The 21,190-nt window shown below is 42.1% G+C and overlaps 1 pseudogene; it reads right to left on the bottom strand.

Moving 5' to 3' along the window:
* Positions 1 to 252: 252 nt before the first annotated feature.
* On the bottom strand, positions 253 to 2,610 carry LOC136474781 (uncharacterized; annotated as a pseudogene).
* Between the last annotated feature and the right edge of the window lie 18,580 nt (positions 2,611 to 21,190).

Here is a 21,190-nt window from a genome sequence, read left to right as displayed (position 1 = left end):
TGGAAATCAAGATCAACAAAACAAGAGCAAGACCACACTTGCTGCTGGGCCGCTGCCAATGCCATTCGTCTTTGAAGTATCAAAGACCATAACCATACTAACTTCGACAACCTCTTTACGTCCTTCCGTGTTGATAGAGAGAAGGATTGGCAAAGAAAAAAAAATCCCTTCAACAGCTTCTTCAACTAGATCTATAAATATTACCATTCTGTATCCTTGATTTCTCGCTCGCCAAAGATACAGAGAGATGTCTCACCAAAGTGCCAAACAACAAAGAGAGAAGAAGTTAGAGGGTGAACAGATAATAAGAGCTATTTAAAAAAAGAGAGAATTTAGAGAGTGGTTCAAGAAAGACCGTGGGAGTCTGGGAGATGCTCTCATGAAACAAACTTTTACTTACCACAAACCGCTTTACTGAGGGAAGATACAGTAGGACATCATTTACAAAGGTTTCAAAAGATGGTGGAAAACTTCGCTTGCAGGCTAAGCCATAAACATGAGGGCTAATGATGTAGGCATTTGACAGTCGGACACTGTCCAGGCTCAGGCTCGAGAACCCAACATCGCTGATGCTTTGTCTGGTTTTCCTGGTGAGGTGGCATCCGTCAGCAACAAATTGCTGCAAGGGATCAAGCGCGCCTTGAACAAATTGGAGCAACGTACCATCTGTGCCACGCACAGAAAGCAGCAGCTGAATCAGTAATGTGCGGCAATATAAATGTAGTAGAGAACGAAATGACAACACTTTGACGGTGCTTCTACACTTTTGGAAAAGCTAATTAAGTACCACAAATATTTATTCCCAAAAAAAATGCCACAAATATTGAAAAAGCGCTATTAGTAGCAGAGTGGTAAGAGAAGCTCTTTTGCTGGTTAATCTGGAGTACCTGGTGCGGCAACATGTTCAATGAACACATAGAGACCATCGGGCTTTAAGACTCGCTTTATTTCTGCACAGAATCATGGCTCTTAGTTGTTAAAGGTACAAAATAGTAGGCATGATGGCATTCTGTTGCAAACAAATGGTGCAATGAAACAGAAGCACGCAGATGAAATACAAGAATTGACTAAAGTTACTACTACTACTATAAAGAATCAGGTATCAAGTGTATGTTAGCCACAACAAGGGATAATGTATTGCATTTTATCTGTATTTCCATATTGCCAAAACAAAAGTGAGCCTCTACATGTTGATGCGATTCGAATAAAGGAAATAGCCATCATTGTCCTGGCTAATGAAGTTTAATTATTACCTCTCAGTGCCATGTCGATGTTATTTACAGAGCACAATACCAGTGTGCCGATCACCGCATCCATCGAATTGTCTTCCGCTGGCAAGGCTTCAGCAACCTAAATAGAATTGTGCATCAAATGCAGTTGTTATATTTAACAGGAAAACAAAGTTAGATTTTCGCAACAAAAAAAAGGAAAACAAAGTTAGAATGTGAAAATGGACAACAACAATACCCCTCTTCTGAATGTGAAGCTTGATGACCGGAGTCCAGCAGACACTGCAGCTGTCCTTGCATAAGTCTCCATGTGCTTGTTAGGATCCACTCCAATTACATTAACCCCATCTTGACTTGCATAGTATTTGAAGTTAGGCCCTGTCCCAACACCAAGCTCCAGAATGCTCTTTCCTGCAGGCGACAGTTGAGAAAAGAGCTTTACTTTGTATCCTGCAATCTGCAATCTTCACCAAGTGAATGGTTTAGCCTGATTATGACTACGACATGGTTATTTAGTACTGATGCACTTTTGTTCTTTGAAATAGCAAACACTAGAGTCACTTTTGATGGGCATTAACAATAGCAGCATGACTGCACTGAGTGTCAATCTCCTTTCTTTTTAACAGATCTTAAATATGGCATCATCATTCCAGTACTCCTAATCAATCATTGGCAATTTGGCATTAACAAGCATCGAAAGTAACGTTCCACACTAAGTTGCATTATGTGCAGATATAGAAATAAGTATCTGACATTCAAACAGATATGTGGCAGATTAATAGTGGTATTATGTGCAGTCTGCACTAAACCCAGTGATCCTCCCAAGTTCCAACTGCTAATTATAATCTCCTAAGAGCTGGCAGGGTCGCAGGGATGCTTTGCAAACCTATTCTCATTGTCACAACTCACAAGACTAACTGGTTAGCTTTGAGTACATGGTTCATTTATTTTGATTCAATTGGTAACTGGTAAAGCAGAATCATAACTAGAGACAAAGCTGCATACCTCTGCTTCGTATGACTTCATTCCCTGATCCATGGCCGAGGCATAGAACTCCTCATACCAGTCCGGCCTCGACGGGTGCACTCGCTGGAGCATCACCTGCCCAACCAAGTAAACCAAAAGTGGTTAGGACGCGCGACTACTAGTACTAGACGTATAGAGAACGTAAACGAGGGGCCATAAGGGGCTCACGTCGGGGTCGATGGGCGGAGCGGCCGGAGAAGGAGGGGCGAGGAAGGGGAGGGGAGCCGCAGCCGAGGAGGCACCGATGACGTGCCGCCGTCGACAGAGGGACGGGAGGGCGGCGAGGGTTCGGCCCCGGCGGCGTACAGAAGGCGAAGGCGCGAGACATCGGTTGTAGCGCGACCAGGCAGAGCATGACGGCGTCACGGTTCCGCTTCATATGAGCACCCAAACCATTACGGGATATTTTGGGTTACCCTCTCTTAGAAATATATTTACAGAAATGATTCTTTTTCTTTTCTATGGTTGGAGAAGATATCGAATGGGTATCAAAACTTTTGCCTGTAGCGCTACCCAAACGCTAAATAAATATTGTATTTTGGTTGTTGTTGTTGGAGATAGTCTAATTCGAAGCACATGTTGTATCCGTAACCCAATTCTGAAAGCGTATTTAGGTTAGGAAAATGTCCACATTATCTCAACTTTTACGAAAGTCTGTTTTTACTTTCTGAACTTTAAAATCGGGTAAACCATCTCTTGAATTTTTAAAACCATTCATTTTACCTCCCTAACCGATTATAAGCGATTTTCAAGGGCGATTTTTATCTCGTTCTTTTTTATTTATTTCTGCTAAATCTTTAAAAATCATAGTAAATCACAAAAAATCATAAAAATAAAAAATCTAATTTTATTTGACTCCACATGAGTAAATCTACACAGTGAATATATAATGTGGTATGTTTTAGTATAATTTTTTTGCTGTAGCTTTAGATCTATGTTTTCTATAATTAATTCATAGCTGTAGTTTCTATGGTCCAATTGTAGTAAAATTTTTATGGTGGACTAATTATCATATGCTCGAACTATAGTAAAAAATAGTATACGTGATCCAATGAGTATGAAATTTTTACTACAGTTGGAGCATATGATAATTAGTCCACCATAAAATTTTCACCACAATTAGACCATAGAAACTGCAGCTATGAATTAATTATAGAAAAGCATAGATCTAAAGCTACAACAAAAAAAGTATACTATAGCGTACCATATTATATGTTCACTGTGTAGATCTACCCATGTGGAGTCCAACAAAATTTAATTTTCTATTTTATGATTTTTCTGTGATTTATTATGATTTTTGAATGATTTAGCCGAAATAAATAAAAAAGAAAAAGACAAAACCGTCTTTGAAAATTGCTTATAACTGCTCGGGAGGTAAAATGAACGGTTTTAAAAGTTAATGGAGGTGGTTTGTCCAGTTTTATAGTTCAGAAAGGAAAAACAGATTTTCACATAAATTGAGGGAGGTAATATGGACTTTTTTTCTTTATGTTACTTCCACTGTTCCACAGCATACTGTTTCCTGGGTAGAGCCCAACAACCGACGATACACATGCTTGAGTGGGCTGGGCCCATTATTCTGAATGTGGGCTTTAGTTAGTAGACAACCATCTGAAGATCAGAAGATCACTAGCCCAAGCTGTAAATTGGACAGCCCCACTGCTATCTCTTGCCACAATACCGATCCCAGCGGCCCAAGTTCAAATTAAAGAAGCCGTCTACATTCACCTTATTTTTTTTTTTGCCCAAGTTCAAAACAACTTATATATATGGAACCCTAATGCTATGGTTAGAGCGTCCGGACGTCGGGAGGGGGGCGTCTAGGGTCCGACCAGCGATGGAAGACAATGCTAGCAATCGCGGCTCAGTTGGAATTTGAGCGAGCGCGGCCTAGACGCCAGTTAAGTTCGGAGCTAGCGGCGGCCGCGCAACGCTCAGCCGCTCATGTAGGCAGGCCGCAAGCCGGATAGGATATGTTTCCTTTTTTCCCTCTCTCTTTCCTTGCCATGCAATAAAATCCAAAATTACTGACATCAGCACATGTCCTATGTTTTTTAATGTGAAAAACTCATAACTCATAAACAAAGTATCCTAGTTAAAATCCGATTGCATCATCGTGTTCCTTGCAATAAACTCCTCAAAACAAGACCTACATGGATACATTTCGATATTTTTTAACGAACATTTATCTCATGATGAACATGTATTTAAAAATAATCGTCGAACATCACATTAACACTACACGAACATCGCAAAAAATATCATAGAACACCATATGCATACTACGTGAATATCACATATATCATAAAATGTAAAAAAAATAGTGAAGTAATTAATTATTGTCAAATAAAAAAAGAAAAAACACCACTGAACATCAAAATACATCGTAGAACATCACATTAACACTACACGAACATCACAAAAATATAGCATAAAACATCATACATAGACTACATGAACATCACAAATATCATGAAAAATATAAAATTAGGGAAGTAATTAATAAGAGTCAAATAAAATGAAGAAAAAACTAAACATCACAAAATATATCATATAATATCAATGTATGCTTACTAAACATCATATTAACACTACACGAACATCACATTAACAATACACGAACATCACAAAATATAGCATAGAACATCATATGTATACTATGTGAACATCATAAAATATCATGAAATGTAAAATAAAATAATAAAGTTAGTGAATTAATTAATTAGAGTCAAATAAAAAGAACAAAAAAGCTACTGAACATAAAAAACATCCTAGAACATCAATGTATACTTACTGAACATCATAAAATACATCGTATAAACACTATATTTCTACTCGCAAACATCAAAAAATATATCATATAACATTATATGTATACTACATGAACATCACGTGTATCTGCAAATAAAAAAGTGAAACATAAAATTATAAATAGAAGAAAAAACAAAAATAAAAAAATAAAATACAAAAATAGAAAATGAAATAAACAAAATTATTAATTCTATTAAAAAAGAAATTAAAATTGTATAAATATTAAAAGAAAGAAAGAAAGAGAAATAAAAAACTAAATAGAAGAAAAAAACAAAAAAAAAATAAAAAGAAAAATACAAAGGAAATAAAAATAGAAATAAAATAAAGAAAATGATAAGAATGACAAAAGTCTATGAAAAAGAAAAAAAAATAAAAGAATAAAATTTCAAAAGAACATAGAAACAAAAAAACAAAAGAAAAAGAAAAAAAGCGAACAAAAGAAAAGAAAAAAGATCACGTACCAGTGGAAAGAAAAATATAAAAAATAGAAAGAAAAGAAAAATAAAATATCATGTAGAAAAGAAAAGGGAAAAGAAAAATAAAGGAAAACTCATCTGCATGGAAGGTGCGATGTGGGGAACTCGGAGACATACGCGCTCGATGGGGCACTCCTAGGCTATCGCGGGCTCTATGTGCGTGGGCCGCACTCCTAGGCTCTATGCCATCGCGTTGGGCGTTGGTGCTCACTGGGTGAGGGGGGTCGGCAGCGGACTCCTATCCGACTCGTCGACAGGGAAGACTCCTGTCCCTCTAAACGCTACATGGTCTAACAGTGTCCACATATTGTATCCATCGTAAGTGAAAATATCTGATACCTTCCTCTCAAGTGGCCACTCACACTTACCCTCTCCCCTCTCATCTCATCTCTTTCTCTTTCTCTCTCTCCTCCATGTCTCCATAAAATCACATAGCGCCATCGCTGCCTCCTTCCTCCACCCAAGCTAAGTCATCTCCTTCCTTAGTTTGTGCAGCGCCCCCCGCCTGTTCCCCAACCCCAACGCTGACGGGATGTAACACCCTAGGTGTTAAACATGCATTTAGCCTTGGTATTGCATGAGCACAAGCATCATTGATCATTCATGAGCATGAGCATCTCAAATATTATCTCTATGTTTGCTTATATTGCATGTGTTGTCACTAAAATGCTTTACATATGCTAGGGTTTACATGTAACCAATGTATAAAATATTTGTGGGGCTCTATGAGTACCTTAAACATGTTTAGAATGTCATATGTAACAACTTTAGTATTCATGACTTGGACCATTTTGGCCTCGAAGTCATGGTTATAGTTAGGGATAAAAACGGATCGGATACGGACGGATATCACCGATATTACATTTGTTTTCATATTTCTATTCGGATTTGGATTCGAATACGGATAGTGTCAACTATGTCGTATATGATACGATTGGATATCGACATCATAAATATGCGATTTGAGTATTCAAATACGGATATGGTATCGGATGTTGGATATCTAGACTCGAATACGGACAGCTCTCAACCCCTCTAAACAGATTCAGTTTTGAATATGGTCGGAAAATATCCGTACCGTTTTCATCCGTAGTTATAGTGTAACTTACCATTTTCAAGTTATATGTTTGACCTAAGTTGAACTATGGCATAGAGTGTTTGCATGGCAGTGCACCCTTAAGTAAAGTTATAGTACTTAATTAGAGCAATAACTTTTTTGGGTCAAGGTCTAATTCAGTGCCTAACATGGTCAAATAGGGCTCACAAGAATCAACATAACACTGTTTTTCAACTTAGAAATTTCGCTAAGTGTTAAAACTGGTTTGTAGTTTCATGTGCCCTACTTTGAAGCTTTACAATTTGAAAACTAGCTCGATTTAGACCAAGTTCATTTAAGCAAAGTTGGAGATTACATGTTGCTCTACAACTTTTATTAATCGAGTTTTTGCTAACTCACCATGGTTTAGGAGTTATGAGGGGGTAAATATGCGCTATCAGTCACCTACATCGGCTCTCTTCAGTGTTTCAGTTTGCCGTGGGTGGCCGACAGAGCACAGAGCATGGCCGACGTCGGGCCCCTGTCCCGGTAGGGTGGCCTGTGATAACCGTGATGCCACGCTGCTCATTTCACTCTCTCAATTGCACTCTCTCCCTCTCTACTTCTCCCTCTCGCGCGGGCAACGGAAGCACTAAGCTCGCCACGGCACCGTACTGCTCCACCGCCGTGTAGCATCGTCGTCACTACACCACTATCCGATTCCGCTCGCTAGCAACTCCCATGTAGTCACCTCTACCACACCGACCCACTAGCCTAGGTTGTTGACCCTTGGTAAGGGCACATTTCGCATCGTCGTCGCCTTGAGCTCACCGAAGCGCCATCGCGCGCTCGGCACACTACGTCCGCACCTGTCTACCGCACCCCTACTTTTCTCTTCCTTGGACCAGCACCGCACTAAGTAGTAGAAGCTTAGGTCAAGTCTAGGTTAGATGCTACCGAGCAAGCGCGCGGGAACATGTCATCGCTCCTATCGTGGCCGCCATGGCCGCCATGACTGGCAAGCTCGCCGCTGCCGAGCTGGCCTATCGCCTTCCTCCTCTCTGGTGCACCTTAGGTAGAGTAGATCTAAACCTAGCTAATGGCATGACAAAGACCTCTCTCTCGCTGTTGTCTTGCTTGAACACCGCGAGCACCACCGTGCTCTATCCGCCACCGCAACGGCATGCAACGGGCAAAGCTCACCGTCGCATCGCCGGATCCCTAACCACTCTAACTTGCTCCGTTTAAGCACCTAATAGCTGTAGAGCTCGTCACCAGAGCATATGGTGGCCAGAGACCGCCGGTGTACCGCCATGCACCCTCTGTCGTCTACCATTACCGCCGACGAGCATGCTCCGATGGACTTTCAACCAAACCGAGGGTACCCCTAGGCGCGGAAGGTCATGGGGAGTGCAGCGGTGGTAACCTCGTCGCCGGTGGCTTCGTCGTCGATGAGCAGTGGCCGATCAAACACTGCCTCTGCCTCTGTTCGACTGACAAGTGGGTCTGTTAACCTCTGGGTCCCATGCGTCAGCGGCTATACTTTAGGGTTTTATTTTATTCTTTTCTAGAATTTTGTGCTAACTTTGGAAAACCATATCTAGAGCTATTGGTGTCCAAATTGAGTGAACCAAATTTTGTTGGATTTCTCATGAAGTGTAGTATTTTATAAAAATATGAAATGCATTGTTTCTAGTATTTTTCAAGGTGAATAAAATATAGCTAAATAAGTGTTTTTTGAATGTTTTCAATTTTATAAAATGCAAAACTGGAGCTAGGAAAGTGATAAAATTGTGATTCCAATTTTGCTGATCTTTTGTTGATATGCTCTAGCTAGAAAAAATACTAAAATTGCAGTAAACTTGATTGGAGTAGGGTCTTTCTATTTATCTATTAATAAATGGTGTTTTCTGAGGAAATTCATAGGGATAAAAATAAGTAGCATATTGCCATGCAAATTTTTGTCCAGTATTATGGCACTAGGATGATTGCTTGACACTTTTCTATTGCTTGACACTTTTCTATAGGGTTAACTATTTTCACTAAAATAAACCTTGCTAACTTGTAATTTTTGTAGAGGATGTTATTAATGCTCAAATGGTATGAAATTTATACAGTAGTCTATTGGGAGCACTTGGAAGCTACTGTAATTTTCTCAGAATTTATTATGCATATTTGATATATGTTTGTTATTTTACCTAATTATCTAATTAAATTAATAAAGGCATTGAAATAGATAAATTGGGCTTGACCATTATGTTTTATTGAGTGTAGTCGATATTCCTGAACTGTTGGTATATTTGGTGATGTCCAATTTTGAATGCTTATGTGCAGTGAAAATATTACTACTCTATAATTCAATTTAGATGTGCTTTTCGATGGATTCTGTTGTTGGGTATTTTGCATAGTCAAAATGAAGTTCACTGTAAAAATAGTTAATAACAAAGTTATATGGAACTTTTTCATCTATCTTGTGTCAAAATTTCAGGTCAATGGGCCAAATGGTTTAGAAGTTATAGCCGTTTAAAGTTGGTCTCCCAAAATACTTGTTCTCTGGAATTTCTGGATAAAGCTGGAAAGATTTCCTGTTTTGGTTAGGATAGAGTTTGAATTAGCTTTTGGTGACTAAATAAGAGTTGTAGGCAATTTTATAAGCTTTCTCGAAAGTCTAAGATCATAGTATGTGGATAGGTAGAACTACAGTTATGATTTAAACTTGTAACAGCTATGTGTAGCTTAGAAATTCTTTTGTGAAGAATATTAGAAATGGATAGAGAAGAGTTATGCACCTACTTAGTAAAGGAGTTAAAATTGTTATCATTGTGTAACTTAACATCATTATCGTAGCATGTACATTCCTATGTCACATCATCCATGATCCTTCTTATGCATTCATGGAACTTACTTATGCATGTGCATACAATAGGTGCAGCCGAGGGGATCACTAGGTATGGCCTTTATGAGTATTTAGTCATGTCCTTTGGATTGACCAATGCCCCTACCTATTTCATGTATTTGATGAACTCGGTGTTCATGCCCGAACTTGACAAGTTCATGGTTGTGTTCATCGATGATATCTTGATTTATTCAGAGACGTCAGAAGAACATGAGGAGCACTTGAGAGTGGTGTTGTCGAGACTAAGAGAGCATAAGTTGTATGCAAAGTTTAGTAAATGTGAGTTTTGGTTATAGAAGATACCTTTCCTAGGTCATGTATTATCTATAGATGAAATTTCTATAGACCCATCTAAAGTGCAAGAAGTGTTGGATTAGAAAGCTCCCACCTCAGTTCTTGAGGTTTGAAGTTTTCTTGGTTTAGTAGGATATTATCGTTGGTCTATCCTAGATTTCTCCAAAATATCCAAGCCTATGATGAGGCTACTTTAGAAGGATGAAAAGTTTGTATGGACACCAGAGTATGGACACCAGAGTGTGAAGCAGCTTTTCACACTTTTGCAGACTTTGCTAACTACTGCTCCTGTTTTAGCACAGCCTAACATTGAGAAACCATTTGATGTATTTTGTGATGCCTCAGGTACCGGTTTAGGGTGTGTTTTAATGCAGGAAGGCAGAGTCATTGCTTACGCCTCGCGCCAATTGAGAAAGCATGAAGTCAAGTATCCAACGCATGATTTAGAGCTCGCGGTAGTTGTCCATGCTCTAAAAATTTGGAGACATTACCTGCTTGATAATGTTTACCACATCTACACTAATCACAAGAGCCTTAAGTACATTTTCACTCAACCTGAGTTAAACATGAGGCAGCGTAGATAGTTAGAATTGATCAAGGATTACAACCTAGAAGTGTATTATCATCTGGGAAAGACCAATGTGGTTGTTGATGCCTTAAGCCGGAAGTATCATTGTAATTCTTTGTTGGAAGATGGTTTCAACTTATTGCATCTGGCAGTCTTACACAATATCATTGTTAATTGCTCTCTCGAGTCAAAATCATTGAGCTCCAAAAGACTGATGTTGGTATATTCCATATCAAAAGAAAGATGAAAGAAGAAGAAAGTAAGCATTTTCGATTGGATGAGAACGGTGTTTAGTGGTTTAAAGATCGACTTGTAGTTCCAAAAGATAGGGAGTTGAGAAACCAAACTCTAGAGGAAGCTCATTCTTCCAAGCTATGCATTCACCCAGGTAGCAGCAAGATGTACCAAGACTTGAAGACTCGATTTTGGTAGATAAAAATGAAGAAAGAAATTGCGGCATACGTTGCTAGATGTGATAACTGTTGCCGAGTTAAGGCCATTCATATGAAACCAGCAGGGTTACTTCAGCCACTATCTATTCCAAGTTGGAAATAGGAGGCCATTAGTATGGATTTTATTGTTGAACTTCAAAACACCCAAAAGGGTCATGATTCTATATGGGTAATTGTTGACCGTCTCACCAAGTCTGCATATTTTATTCATGTCAATGTCAAGTATCAACCTCATCAATATGCAAAGTTATACATTGAACAAATTGTAAGATTGCATGGAGTACCTAAGAGTATTGTATCAGATCGAGGGCCCTAGTTTGTTAATCTTTTTTGGGAACACATGCACAAGTACTTAGGTACCACATTGATTTGTAGCTCTGCTTATCACCCCCAGATAATAGGTCAAACTGAGCATGTGAATCAAATCTTGGAAGATATGTTGAGAGCATGTGTGCTTTCTTCCAAGGGTTCACAGGAGGATTTGTTACCTTTAGCTAAATTCTCCTATAATAATAGCTATCAAGAGAGCATTAAGATGGCTCCGTTTGAAGCTTTATATGGTCGTAAGTGTAGGACCCCTCTGAATTGGATTGAGCCTGGTGAAAGAAGATATTATGAGATTGACTTTGTCAAGGAAGCTGAAGAATGAGTTCAAATCATTCAACAACATATAGAAGCTGCTCAATCAAGACAAAAGAGTTATGTAGATAAAAGGAGAAGTCCTATTATGTTCCAAATTGGAGATTATGTGTATCTGAAGGTATCCCCAATGAAGCAAGTACAAAGGTTTGGAGTGAGAAGAAAACTTGCTCCTAGGTATATCGGTCCATATCAGATCATTACACAAAAAGGACCAGTAGCCTACAAACTCCCGTTACCTCCAAAAATGAGAGCTATATTCAATGTTTTTCATGTCTCCCAACTCAAGAAATGTCTTCGTGTGCCTGAAGAAGCTATTGAACCCGCTAGTGTCAAGATTCATTCGGATTTGACCTATGAAGAAAGACCTATTCGAGTGCTTGAAGAAATGGAAAGAGTGACCCGTAGCAAAGTTTTTAAGTTCTACAAGACGATTTGGAATAATCATAGTAAGCAAGACGCTACGTGGGAGCATGAGGACTATCTTTGTGAGGTTTATCCGATTTTCTACGAGAGATGGTAGGTCGTACAAATCTCGAGACGAGATTTCTTTAAGGGGGAAGGGCTATAACACCCTAGGTGTTAAGCATGCATTTAGCCTTGGCATTGCATGAGCATCTCAAATATTATCTCTATGTTTGCTTATATTTCATGTGTTGTCACTAAAATAAACCTTACTAACTTGTCATTTTTGTATAGGATGTTATATATGCTCAAATGGTATGAAATTTGTACAGTAGACTATTGGGAGCACCTGGAAGCTACAACAATTTTATGAGAATTTACTGTGCACATTTGATATATGTTTGTTATTTCACCTAATTATCTAATTAAATTAATAAAGGCATTGAAATAGATAAATTGGGCTTGACCATTATGTTTTCTTGAGTGTAGTTGATATTCCTGAACTATTGGTATATTTGGTGATGTCCAATTTTGAATACTTATATGCAGTGAAAATATTATAGCTCTATAATTTAATTTAGAGGTGTTTTTGGACAGATTCTGTTGTTGGGTATTTTGCATAGTCAAAATGAAGTTTACTGTAAAAATAGTTAATAACAAAGTTGTAGGGAACTTATTCATCTATCCTGTGTCAAAATTTTAGGGCAATAGGCCAAATAGTTTAGGAGTTATAGCTGTTTAAATTTGGTCTCCCAAAATGGTTATTCTCTGGAATTTCTGGACAGAGCTGGAAAGATTTCCTATTTTGGTTAGGATAGAGTTTGAATTAGCTTTTGGTGAGTAAATAAAAGTTGTAGCCAATTTTATATGATTTCCATAAAGTCCAAGATCACAATATTTGGATAGGTAGAACTATAGTTATGATTTAAACTTGTAACTGCTATGTGTAGCTCAGAAATTGTCTTGTGAAGAATATTAGAAGTGGATAGAGAAGAGTTATGCACCTACTCAGTAAACAAGGAGTTAGAATTGTTATCATTGTGTAACTTAACATCATTATCGCAGCATGTACATTCTCATGTCACATCATCCATGATCCTTCTTATGCATTCATGGAACTTACTTATGTATGTGCATACAATAGGTGCAGCCGAGGAGATCACGTTGGTGGAACTCAACGTCGATCCACAAGAGGAGAACCAAGAGGTGCAGCACCAGGAGATTCTAGGAGAAGGAGAGCCTAAAGCTGATCATCTTCCTGAGTGTCCAGATCACCAACCTGTCACATTCATGAAAGGCAAGCCCCGGAGCATTATAAGTCTCCCTATTTTGTTAATGTCACCTAAGTTACTCGTATTGCTGCATTACGTGATAGGAGTTGTTTGGGAACACTTGCTACATATTACCTTTTCTTATCTAGAAATATCTACCCTAAATCCTATTTAAGTCTAGGAATGCTCCTTATGCTTAGCTATGCTTAGACTGGTAGAAGTCGGATGATTTTCTGTCACCTGCGAGCCATAGGTGATAACTTGATCACGGTTGGCTATATTGTGCTATCGTGGAACATAACCTGGTGATGTTGAACAATTAGTTGATCGAGCGAAGTCTTATGTTGCGGTAATTGTGGAGGTATTAACCTCTATACCCTTACGGCTAGGCTTGGGCCGGCCTAGACCAGGGGGTCTGGCCCACTAGAAGACGACGCGTGGCCCAGCCAATCTGTTCCGAGTCCCGCGCAAGGAATCAAGGTAGATTTAAAGATCAAGCAAGATCCTGGTCAGTTAGAATTGGAATCCTTATCCGGCCGTCTATGGCAGTTGTAACTGGTTAGGATTAGTTTCCAGATCTATAACCCTACCCCCCGAACTATATAAGGCGGACAGGGGACCCCTCTAAAAATCATCTCTCATTGACATATAGCAATATAATCAGACGCAAGATGTAGGTATTATGCCTTCACGGTGGCCAAACCTAGATAAAACCTCATATTTGTCTTGCATCACCATCTTGTTTGTAGCTTGCGCATATGTCTGCCGATAATCTACTACCTTGGGCATACCCCTAGGTAGACTACCGACCATATTTCATCGATAGTGGTGCGCTAGGTAGGGGGTGTGCATACTGCTCTCCAAATGAATAAGATTGTCATAATCCCCGGTTCCATGGCGGTGCCGAATGGCCTCATGTTCACCATCGGCCAGATCACCTGGACCACTGGCTCTAACGACTACATCGCCATGACCACGGAGGAGGCATGGATTCAATCTGCATTGACTACTGCTTCATCTGCATAGGCTACGGTTCCGACCATGGTGGATCTGGCTCCGGCCACGCCAGCATCGTCTTCAGCTATGCTGACAACCCATCGTCCGCTTCCTCGCTACAAAGGGAGGTAGATCGACAACATCGATCTACTCAACTCCATCGATCGGATCAGCACCAAACTTGCTGAAACCCTAGCTCTGGTAAGTTTGATTCAAAGTCAACCTAATGAGCAGGTAACCACTATCCACAATAGATCTACCCGACCAGCTCGGGCCAGTCGTCGTGCACGACTCAGTATGGATCTTGTGGTCACATCTACTCCTGAAGGGCACTCCGTTCATCGCTGGCCAGCCCCCATGATGGGCCTCTGGCTCTCTGAGTACGAAGCCTTGATGGAGAACTACTAGGCCCAGCCCTACGGCCTACACAACTTTGTCAACATGGTCTAGATTGAGGATTATCAAGAAGGATCGATCCACACAGTTCAAGAGGGTAGCTTAAGCTCCTCATCCGGCATCACATCTAATGGCTCCGTCCACACCGAGCTCTAGCATCATGACAATGAAGGCATTGAATATGATCTGGATATCCCAGACCATGCCCCGGGGATCCCACGATTTCCATCCTTCCCACCAAGGCAAGGAGACTTGATCAATGTTGTCAGTAACGATGAACCACCGACAGTTGGTGAAACAGAACAAGAAAGGCTAGCACGCGAAGCATGCAATATTGACCGGTTTAATCGCTGACAAATCGATGTCGAGGTAGAAGAGGAGGCACGATGCATAAGGGTCTAGTCACGCGACCTTAACAATGCCTTTGATAGGGTAGGGGACAAGCAGGTCTTTAGGACCCCAAGCACCAATGTAGCTGTTGCTATGGCGATAATGCAACAACTACCCAATACCCCAGAAACCCAGGTAGTTCGTAATGATATACAAGCTTACCTGACAGCTGCTATGGCCTAGACCATAGAGATTGTAAATCAAGCTCGGGCTCCATCCATCTCAGTCGAATCAAGCCATAGCCGCTAGTACTCAAGTCGCTCACAGCCACCCAACCAACATGGCTCACGCAACAACGACCCATCAGACAACCATCAAGGTGGAAATGGTGGCCATGATGGTGGTCGGGATGGCAACCACCACGACTACCAGGACGACAACCGCCGCGACTACCAGGACGACAACCACCAAGGCAACCACGATAATCGCCGTGATAACCATGGTCGCAGGGTTAACCAGGGTGGCAACTGGGATCACCGTGATGGCAATAACGATCTTCACCATTACCTCTGAGAACGCGATCTGTGCGATCACATTAACCAAAGAGCCAACGATCGTGCATCCCACAAAAGCTACCACCGTATGGAATATGATACTACCCATGGCCTTCCAGATTTGAAGTAGTTTACTCCACACCTTCGCTAGGTCATATGGCCCAAGAACTTCAAGCTCGAAAAACTTTAGAAGTACGACGACAAGGAGAACCCCAAATTATGGGTCATGCTCTATGAAACCACATGCAGATCAGCCATGGTTGATGAGCACATCATGTCTAATTACTTCCTAGTCACCGTCGGCCATGCAGGCCACCAATGGCTGGTCAGCTTGCCGGCGAACTACTTTGATTCTTGGCAAGAGCTCAAGCAAGCATTCATCGACAACTTCATTGGTACTTGTGAGCAACCCAGTAAAAGGTCCTTGTTTGGTTTTGGTAATTAAGTGGCAACTTAGGTGGACTAATTGTGTTTATATGAGATATACAGGTGATTAGTCCACAGGTACATGTATATGAGCAACATATGCCATGGAGGTGAAAATGGCTTGGAGATGTTGCAAAGCTCACACATGTGATGATGAAGGAGCTTATTGCACATGAGACATGACATTGAGTCATGTGATCAAGGTGGAGAAGATCAAGACAAGACTTAGCTTGATGGACCGGTTGCAAGCGTGAAGGACAAGTCAAAGGCTTTGGAGTGATGGACCGTGTGGCGGTGAAGCTTGAGCAAGACTTGGCGTCGATGGACGATGGCAACGGTGAAGAGCAAGTGGATCATATCATTGTTGATCGTGTTGGTGCATGTGTTGCATCGACGTTGGAGGAGATGGAATAGAATACGCAAGGCAAAGATATAACCTAGGGCATTTCATTTCACCGGTCATAGGTGTGTAGAGAAGTTTATGACCGGGTTTAGGATAGATGGCCGTACTATCAAGAGGGGCAAACTTATTTGCATATTGGTCATCTAGTGCCACTCGAGTGATCTAACTTTGCATTGTCGCTTGGATCGAGTGGCATGGCAAGTTGAGTGGCTAACATCCTTTGGGAAATGATTGTGAAAATGCTAACACACATACACATGGTGGTGTACACTTGGTGGTGTTGGCACATTTACAAAGGAGGTGGTGTTTGCAAGGGTGAGATGGGTTTGGGTCCGGATGCAAATTCTTTCAGGAAAATGGAATGCCTATTTTCTATTGCGCCGGATGCAAATTCTTGGTGGTTAGCACATTAGAGCAAGGGTGAAGAAGTTAGAAGTGAAAACGAGTTGATCGCGAAGATGCTGGCGTTAGTCAACTGACCGGACGCTGGATCTGAAAGCACCGGACGTTGGCAGGCTATGTCCGGTCAGGCTGACGTACGTTGATGCAGAAGCTGGAGTGTGATCGGACGTTGGCTGCGTCCGATCAAGTGTGACCGGATGCGTCCGGTCGAGGTCGGTACCTTACTGGAAACGACCAGACGCTGGGGGTTCAGCATCCGGTCAATTGAAGCTGCTACGTCTAGTCAGGTCAACTGACCATTGGAACCGGGACACGTGGCCGTCTGTGGGCGACCAGACGCTGAGGTCCAGCGTCCAGTCAACACGACCGGAGCGTCCGGTCGGCCCGACCGTTGCCCAGTGAAGGGGTAACGGCTAGTTTAGCCCTTGGGGCTATAAATAGAAGTGGCCTTCGGCCATGGCTGGTGTGGAACACCTAAGGGGACTTTGTGTCTATGCTTGAGAGTGCTTGGGAGCCCTCCATCTCACACATACTTGATAGTGATCATTCGATTGTGTGAGTGAGCAATTCTAGTGCGATTACATCGTGAGGTTGCATCGAGTGGCACTAGGTGATCGAGTTGCAAGCCGGTGGTGCTTGTTACTCTTGGAGGTTACCACCTCCTAGATGGCTTAGTGGTGGTCTCCGTTGAAGACCACAAGAAGCTTGTGCGGTGCTCCAGAGAAGTGCTTGTGAGGGGCACTTGTGCTCGCCCCGTGGGAGTCGTGAAGAGCAACTTTAGTAAAGCGTGTCATTGAGCTACCCTCACTCAAGGGGTAGGTTCTTGCGGCGCCCGACGTGCGGGCTTAGCGGGTGATGCTAATTAGCCACCAAACCACCAAGTGAGCGGTCGACACAACGGGGACTAGCGTGTTGGCAAACACGTGAACCTCGAGAGAAAAATCATTGTGTCAACCTTGTTCTTCCCATTAGTTTGCATCCCCATTACATAAGCTTGCAATTACTTTTATACATATTAAGCTTGTGTAGTTGCTCTTGTAATTAGATAGCTTGTGTAGCTTGCTAATTACCTTCTTGCTTGTGTAGCATAGAAGTAGCTCCCTTGTGTGGCTAATTTGGTTTATGTAACCTTGTTAGTCACATTACTTAGTTTGTGTAGCTAAGTATTTGCACTCTCTAATTTGACATTGGTTGCCTTGTTATTGAGCATTGCTAGTGAGCTTAGTTGGCTTTGTGCTTTTGCTTACTAGCATGTGTAGGAGCTCCCTTGTTGCTTAAAGAACTAGTGGCATAGGTTTGTGTAACCGTGCTCCTAGAATTGTTTAGGAGAGCTCTAACTAGCCCGGCACCTTTGTTGCATAATTGTTATCTTTGCAAGGTGCTAGTGAACATATATAGTGGGGTATAGTCTTGGCTAGACCTATAGTTTTAATTCCGCATTTGTATCGGTTAGCCGACACGATTAAGTTTTAGAAAAGACTATTCACCCCCCCTCTAGTCGCCATCTCGACCCTTCACCCGACAACAAATATGATCTGCAGCGAATTCAAGATCACAAAGATGAGCCACTACGCGAGTACGTCCGACGCTTCTCGGAGATGCGCATCAAGGTCCCGTCAATCTCTGATGAGGCAATCGAGGCTTTCATCACTGGTCTCTGCTTCCACAATGCCCTAAGGGACAAGCTCCTCTGCAAGAGACCTGAGTCAGTCACAACGCTCCTGGCCACTGCTAAAAAATATGCGGATGCCGATGATGCTAAAAAGATAATCATCGAAGAAGCAGCAAGGGTTCCACGCTCCGACCACCACCCACAACGTGACAACTACCACAGCAATCGTGGTCGGAACGACAATTTTGATTGCCACAACCAATGCAATGATTCCCATGACCACTGCGACTAGCGTAATCAGTGGCGTAATCATCGTGACGATTACAGGGGCAAGCGTGCTCAGGAAGACGATGGCGAGGTCAACACCGTTAAAAAAGGTGGCGAATGTTGCAACTATGAAGAAGACTACACCAAAGCATTGAAAGGACCCTGCCAGCTCCATCCCAAGTCAAACCATACCATGAAGAATTGCCATGTCCTCAAATCTATCTACACGTGCCAACAGGCTCTGGATATATCTGACAAGCCTAACGACGCAAGAGAGCAGCATAACGAGGACAATGACGATGAAGACATAGATTCCCGTCACAAGTACGTCAAGCCAACCGATCACGTCCACACCATCATTGGAGGCAAAGTGTCCATCAAGACCAAACGAGAACGCAAGCTGCTCGCCCGTACTTGCTTGAATGTGGCCAATGCCGACAACCTCATCACCGATCCGTGGCTCCCTCCTTGGTCTCACCACGAGATCTCCTTCAGCAGAAAGGACCAATGGGCTACAATACCTGAGCCAGGACGTTTTCCTCTAGTTCTCGATCCTTGTATCAACAAGGTTCAGTTTGATAGAGTGTTGATTGACAATGGCAGTTCCATTGATATACTATTCAAGAACAGTTTGCCAGCCCTAAAGATAACCTAGGCTGATCTCAAGCCATATGAGGCACAGTTCTGGGGTGTTCTCCCTAGACAGAGCTCCACACCTCTCGGGCAGATCACGCTACCTATATAATTTGGTACTCGGACCACTTCCGCACTGACTACGTCAACTTCATGGTCGCTGACTTCGACGGCACCTATCACGCTATCCTTGGTCGACCAGCGCTCATCAAATTCATGGCCATACCTCACTATAGGTATTTGGTGCTCAAGATGCCTACCGAGAAAGGGGTTCTAACTCTCAGCGGCAACATATATGCAGCTTATACCTGCGAGGATGACAACTTCAAAATAGCAGAGGCTCACAACCTCTCTATTTGCATGGCCGAGACCATGCTCAACGCTAAGAAGACCCCAGCCGACCACCTGGAGATCCTAGAGCTCGAGGCCCCACGCAAGAATGTCAAGTCCAAAGAGCACAAAGCAATCCAGTTGGTCGACGGTGATCCCAGCAAAATAGCCCTTATCGGGGCTAACCTAGATCCTAAATAGGAAGACGTGCTCGTCAAGTTCTTGAGGAGCAACGTGAGTGTGTTTGCATGGAAACCTACTGACATGCCCGGTGTACCTCGGAACTTGATCGAGCACTCCTTAAATGTCGACGACAAGGCCAAACCTATCAAGCAGAAGCTACGATGGTTCGCTCATGACAAAAAGGAGGCTATTAGGGTAGAAGTTACATGGCTTTTGGCAGCTAGATTTATCAAAGAAGTGTATCATCCAGAGTGGTTAGCCAACCCTGTTCTTGTATGCAAAAAGAATAATGAATGGAGAATGTGAGTTGATTACACTGATCTCAACAAACACTACCCTAAAGACCCCTTTAGCTTACCTCGCATAGATGAGGTCATAGATTCAACTGCCGGTTGCAAGTTGCTTTCCTTTCTCGATTGCTACTCTGGTTATCACTAGATCGCTCTCAAAAAGGACGACCAGATCAAGACATCCTTTATCACGCCCTTCGGCGCTTACTACTACACGACCATGTCGTTCGGGCTCAAGAACGCCGGGGCTACCTACCAATGCGCCATACAGGCCTACCTCAAAGATGAGATAAAAGATGACCTCATCGAGGCTTATGTTGATGATGTAGTTGTTAAAACCAAGGAAGCATACACCCTTGTTGATAACCTCGAACGTACCTTGTAGCTCTTAACACATTCCAATGGAAATTAAACCCAAAGAAGTGTATCTTTGGTGTTCCATCTGGTATATTGCTCAGCAACATCGTTAGTCATGACGGCATATGCCCTAACCCAGAGAAGGTAAAAGCTATCTTGGACATGAAGCCGCCCAAAAAGGTGAAGAATGTTCAGAAGCATACTAGATGCATGGCTGCCCTAAGTCATTTCATATCAAGATTAAGCGAAAAAGGACTACCATTTTTCAAGCTGCTCAAGGCATCCGAGAAGTTTGAGTGGTCGAAGGAAGCAGACGCTGCCTTTACACAGCTGAAACAATTCCTTACATCACCTCTGGTCCTCACTGCTCCTAGAGAAGACAAAACCTTCCTACTTTACATTGCGGCAACTAATCGAGTGGTCTCAACTGCCATGGTGGTCGAGCACGATGAGCCTGGCCACATCTACAAGGTATAGCGACCAATATATTTTGCCAGTGAGGTGCTCAATGAATCCAAGACTAGGTACCCACAGATTCAGAAACTGATCTATGCCATACTAATCATATCCCGAAAGTTGAAACACTACTTTGACGGATATCGCGTGGTGGTCATGAGTGACTACCCTCTGGGAGACATCATTCGCAACAAGGATGCAAACAGGCATATCGTCAAATGGGCAATGGAGCTATGCCCTTTCTCCTTGGAATTTGCAAGCCGTACTACGATCAAGTCTTAGGCACTTGTTGATTTCATCATTGAGTGGACAGACTTAAGCAATCCTGCCTCTTAGGAGCCTAATGAGTATTGGAAGATGTACTTCGATGGCTCTCTCAACATCAATGGCGTAGGAGCAGGAGTCCTTTTCGTGTCATCATCCAAGGAGCAGCTCCGATACGTCCTCAGGAT

Source organism: Miscanthus floridulus, chromosome 8 (assembly GCF_019320115.1).
Source record: "Miscanthus floridulus cultivar M001 chromosome 8, ASM1932011v1, whole genome shotgun sequence".
NCBI classification, from domain to species: domain Eukaryota; kingdom Viridiplantae; phylum Streptophyta; class Magnoliopsida; order Poales; family Poaceae; genus Miscanthus; species Miscanthus floridulus.
Note: the sequence above shows the minus strand (reverse complement) of the source record. Positions and strands in the feature narration are given on the sequence as shown.